This window comes from Portunus trituberculatus, chromosome 11, assembly GCF_017591435.1.
Source record: "Portunus trituberculatus isolate SZX2019 chromosome 11, ASM1759143v1, whole genome shotgun sequence".
NCBI classification, from domain to species: domain Eukaryota; kingdom Metazoa; phylum Arthropoda; class Malacostraca; order Decapoda; family Portunidae; genus Portunus; species Portunus trituberculatus.
The window spans coordinates 1,056,937-1,062,520 of record NC_059265.1 but is presented as its reverse complement, the minus strand read 5'-3'; positions in this window follow the sequence as shown (position 1 = coordinate 1,062,520).

The window sequence follows — 5,584 nt, the reverse complement described above, 5'->3', positions numbered from 1 at the left end:
GACGCTGTGGCGCCATGCAACAAATTGTTGACTAATTTCGCTTCACTTGCAAACCAGATATTGTTTTGCATCTCTTTCAACTGATAGGAAAACAAGTCGATACATTATGCATTTTATTACATCAAGAGATATTGTGTTGCCATTAGAAATATATAGGAGTATCATTCACAAGATATCGTCATATCAGTAGGTATGAAAAATAAATACAAGTAACAAAAACTGCACCACGTTACAAGACACTGGCCAGACACTTAAATTAAGTATTGCATTGAAAGACTCACAAAACATCATCTTGGGAAACACGTAACAATACCTTTGTGCTTCACAACAGGAATGATGAGTGATGAGCAGAGGAATCGTGACCCAAGAGGTTACCTTCCTCTCTTAGTCTACACTCTCCTTCCTTAAATACTATATACATATGTACACCGTACACTCCTATTACAATGCTATGCATAACTTCTAAATATTACCGTTTTCTGCTGGTGTAGATAAGGCATTGCAAAAAAACATACCCGCTACATATCTACAACTGTCTACAAATTCTACAAATTTATCAACCCAATCTACAAATGGTCAATGAAATACACTACACCAGTGATGAAGATCTGTGGCCAACCTTCAGAACTTCATTGGTACGTCTCCAAGAATCACCCTTTTCTTCTCCCTCTTCCTTTTTTCCTCCTCTTGTTCCTTTGGCAACACCGGCAGTAGTAGCAGTCTGGTGTCCGTTGTATGTCATGCACGCTCACTCCAAAACTTGCCTCACTTCTTTGGCGTTAGTAGTACTGAATCCTGGAACAAGAGATGGAACAATATTGTAATGGCGTCCTCCTCAATGCCTGTTGTCTTGTAGTACAGAGGGTTGAGGAAGGTATTGTGGATGATGTAACGATAAGTATGGTATATTAAGGAGAGCCAAGGTGGATCGGGTTTGCGTGGGTGGCTCTGTAGGCCTAAGGAGGAAAACTGCCGTACCAAACGCATAATTAATACGAGCGGAGGAACTTTATGAGTAGGGATTTTGGAATGTTGTGCATGGTAGAAATATTAGTGTTAGCATGAAGTGTACTACAACATGTATAAGGAGGAATAGAGTAAGGAAGGCAGCGTATTTAACATTGCGTGAATTGGCACGCGGGGCAGTAGATTTGAGTAGGGGGCAGGAAAAGCCGCGATCTCGGATGAAGGGAGTGAGTGGCACTCTCTACTCGGACATTGGTGGGGTGTGGACGCGTCACGGTGAGCGAGGGTCTCTGATCAGGTGGGTAATGTGATCAGGGCAGTGGAATTTCGTGTTAATATAATCGAGGGTGTCATTATGTGGAGTTAAGTCGTGAATTCAAGTAAGGAGAGAGTGTTAGGGTGTCTCGTGTTTCTCTGTTGTTGGTTAAGAGTGCCGCGTCACTTTCATCGTTTTTTGTTCGAATGTACTTTACTTTATTTGAAATATATGTAAAATTGACTTGGAAGAGAGTTTTCCTTCAATGAAAATCCCAGCCCGTGTGGTACAATGATAACACGTCGACGAATGATGAGTGATGAGCAGAGGACTTGTGTCCCGAGAGGTTTTTTTCATGTAGGAAGAGCGCCAGCCAAGGGCAAGAAACAAAGAAAAGATAAAAAAAAAAGGCCCACTTGAGTGCTGGCTCTCTAAAAAGTGGAAAAGCGTCAGCCAAAACAAGGAGGAAATGCCTCGATATCTCTCTCTTCAAAGAAGACAAGTCGCAGGAATTCAGAAATACAGATGCAGGTAGGGAGTTCCAGATTGTACAAATGAAAAGGATGAATGATTGAGAGTACTGGTTAACTCTTGCGTTGGGAAGTTGGACACAATAGGGATGAGAAGAAAGCCTTGTAAAGCGAGTGCCTTTTAAGCACCTTGTTTATTGCCTCGCGGAGTTGCCAACACTCGCTGTACAACAAGATACAATTTAATATTTCCTGCTTTGACAAATAACAAAAGCTGGACACGATAACGAAGAGGAAGATGTCACAATAACCAATAAATCGACATGTGGTATTTGTATAAGCATAGCGTCTCATTAATAAGAGATTTAGTGACAGATAGTTATCATAAACATATATACATGCGTCCTGACTTCACAGATAACCTTTTGCTACGGCAGTAGTCTCTTAGCGGTGGTGGTGGTGAACACAGTTGTGGCGGTGGGCTATACTGACCCATGCACATCCACACCCAGAGACACACACACACACACACACACACACACACACACACACACACACACACACACAAATAAAGTGAAGTGTTGCTATATTACCGACAGTTTTCAAGGAGCACCAAGAGGCAATCAGTATGAGAAACCGTGCAAGCCTTCACCACACTGCCTAATCTTCGTCTATTAAAGGTATTTATAAGGCTATTCACTTAATGTTAGGTTTTCTTTACATATGAGAGTGAAAACAGTACGCAAATATTTTCAAGTAATGGTATAAGGAGCATAAAAGAGCAAGGCGTCTGTATTACCCTCTCATATTTGTTTCCTTCACTTACCCTCGGCCAAACATGTGTCACAAGGTAGCCACCAGTCTAACATTTCATTTAGTCTAGTCAAAATTTCTCTGTGTGGCTTAATTTTGGTTTGGTGAGATGATAAAGGCTATATATGGATGTCCCGCCGCCGGTGTTGCCTCCAGGCCGCTTCCCCGACGGTCCCCTAGCCAACACCCTACACCCGCCCTCACCCACCCGTCACCAGCCTGTTGGGTCAAATACTTTTTTTCCAATATTTCCTGACGCTAATATTACGCTTCCATGGTATGTTTTTATGGTTTCTATAAATGTTTCGTTGTGTTTGAAGTGTGTTCCGCGCCTGTGCTGGGTAAATATGTGGCGTTTAGTGGTGTTTTATGGCGTATGTTAAAGGCTTTTAACGCTCAAAATTTCCCACTTGGAGTTTTGAGCTTTTCATTTCAAGGTATAAGTGGGCCATTATGGTGTCAAAAAGTCGGTTATACTCTTTTAAGTGTGAAATCAATCTATTGAGTGAAATATGTGGACTTTGAAATGGTGTTTGGTGCTGTTGTATAAAGCTCTTATTTTTCTTTATTTTATTTGCTCACGTTTCTGCTTCTCGGTCTAACACGCTGTAGAATGCCCTGAAAGATAGCTCAGACTCCCTGAAATGTGATAAAATACACGCCAAGTGAAATTGGCTTGACTTTACAGGACGTTTTAAGAGATTTATGGGTTAAAATGTTTTTGTACTTTTAACGTACTTAATTTAGACCTTTTTTAAAAACCAGTTAAGCTGGAGATATTTTGATATTTTGAAAATTAGTTTAAGTATTTATCACGTCATAAAATAACAAGCGTTTGGCCGTGGCTTCGTTTTTGTAAAAGTCATTTTGAAATGAAATGATTTACGTAATTTAGCCGAGTCACCCCCGTTCCCGTTCTCTCTCGGATGACCACAGCCCACCCAGGTAGTGGCTGGCGCCAATTTTCCAAATCCACAGTTCGTCGATATTTTGCCTAATATCTAGTGATTTCTACGTGTTTTCGTGGGTTTCTAGGTTCAGATGTTTAGATAATTGTAGCAGAAAGAGGAAGAAAGTTGAAATAAAGGAGGATAAAGAGGAAGAGAGGAGGAAGAGGAGCAGCAGCAAAGCTACAATACTTAAGTCACCCTCCTTTTCCTAAATATTTTGCCTAATATCTAGTGTTTTGATGTGTTTCTAGGCTCAGACGTGTGGATGGAAGGAGGAGGAGGAAGAAGAAGGAGTAATAATGGAGAAGAATGAAGAAAAAATGAGAAATAAAGGTGGAATAGTAGAAGAAGCCAAGGTGTAATATTTAGGTAAGTGTATTAGTATGTTTTGAGTGTGGTTTGGGAGAACTTTGAGGGATTGGTTGGTGTTCTGAGTGGGATTTGGTATTATTATGAGTGTTATAAGTGGTGGGGGGGGTTAGTGGTCTTTTGGGTGTGTGTGGGGATATTTCATTAAATATTGGGTGTTTCTAGTGAGTTTGGAGGTATTTTAACCTGTTCTGTGTTTTCTTAGTGTGTTCTGGAATGTTATTGAGATTTTAAGAGGGTTTGGGTATGTGTGGTTTGTCGTGGGTGTGTGTAAGAGTGAATTGGGCCTATACAAGGATTTTTGAGTATGTTTTGAGGCCCTCAACAGGCTAGCTCAGTGTCAGTGGGCCCTTATAACAAGTGTCCTTTATCATTGATTACCCGCTTCGTTCCCAGGTGACGACAGGCAGAATGAGGTGGACGTGGCGGAGGCTGTGGGCGGTCAATTCACGGCGCAGATTACCTACACCTTGCACCACACTGACTGCCCGCCGCTGTTCACTAAAGTCGGGCAAGCCTGTGTCTCCGTGTTCTGCCCTGGATATAGGAGTAAAGGAAATTGTGGTTTTTGTTGTTGTTTTTCTGTTAAGATTTGTTTGCTCTCTCTCTCTCTCTCTCTCTCTCTCTCTCTCTCTCTCTCTCTCTCTCTCTCTCTCTCTCTCTCTCTCTCTCTCTGTAGTGTAGTGGTGTTCACTACAGTGTGTGTGTGTGTGTGTGTGTGTGTGTGTGTGTGTGTGTATCTAGGGATGATATTGGTAACTTGGGTGTCTGTAATGTGTTTTGGGTGAGCTTTTTATATTTTGAGGTGTTGCAGGGTGTTTTGGGTTAGTTTTGAGTGATTTAAGTTGTTTGTGTGTGTGTCAGTTGTGTATGGTGTGTTTTGTGGTGTGGTGTCAGTATTGGTGCATACTGTGTGCTTGTAGTGAATTGTAAGTGCGTTTATTGGTACTATGAGGTTTTTCATGTTGGCAGTATCCAAGGGGATTTGACAAAGCTAGGTTCAATGATTTCAAATTGTTGACCATTATAACAGGTTCAGCAGTGTTCCAAATTGATATGGACAGTAAACTGAACAATTGTTTTGGTATTCCCCTCCTCTGACTAACTAATTCAGCCTCTTTTCACCGCCGAAATGTTGAATCTCCTTCTCTTTTATCGTTATTTTCATGCTAACTGTTCTACAGATCTTGCTATCTTTATGCCTCCCTCGTCCTGCGGCCTCGCTTTACAAGGCTTTCTTCTCATCCCTATTGTGTCCAACTTCCCAACGCAAGAGTTAACCAGTACTCTCAATCATTCATCCTTTTCATTTGTACAATCTGGAACTCCCTACCTGCATCTGTATTTCTGAATTCTTGCGACTTGTCTTCTTTGAAGAGAGAGATATCGAGGCATTTCCTCCTTGTTTTGGCTGACGCTTTTCCACTTTTAGAGAGCCAGCACTCAAGTGGGCCTTTTTTTTATTCGTCGACGTGTTATCATTGTACCACACGGGCTGGGATTTTCATTGAAGGAAAACTCTCTTCCAAGTCAATTTTACATATATTTCAAATATAGTAAAGTACATTCGAACAAAAAACGATGAAAGTGACGCGGCACTGTTAACCAACAACATTGAAACACGAGAGGCACCCTTAACACTCTCTCCCACTTGAATACACCACTTAACTCCACAAAATGACACCCTCGATTATATTACCACGAAACTCCGCTGCCCTGATCACATTACCCACCTGATCAGAGACCCTCGCTCACCGTGA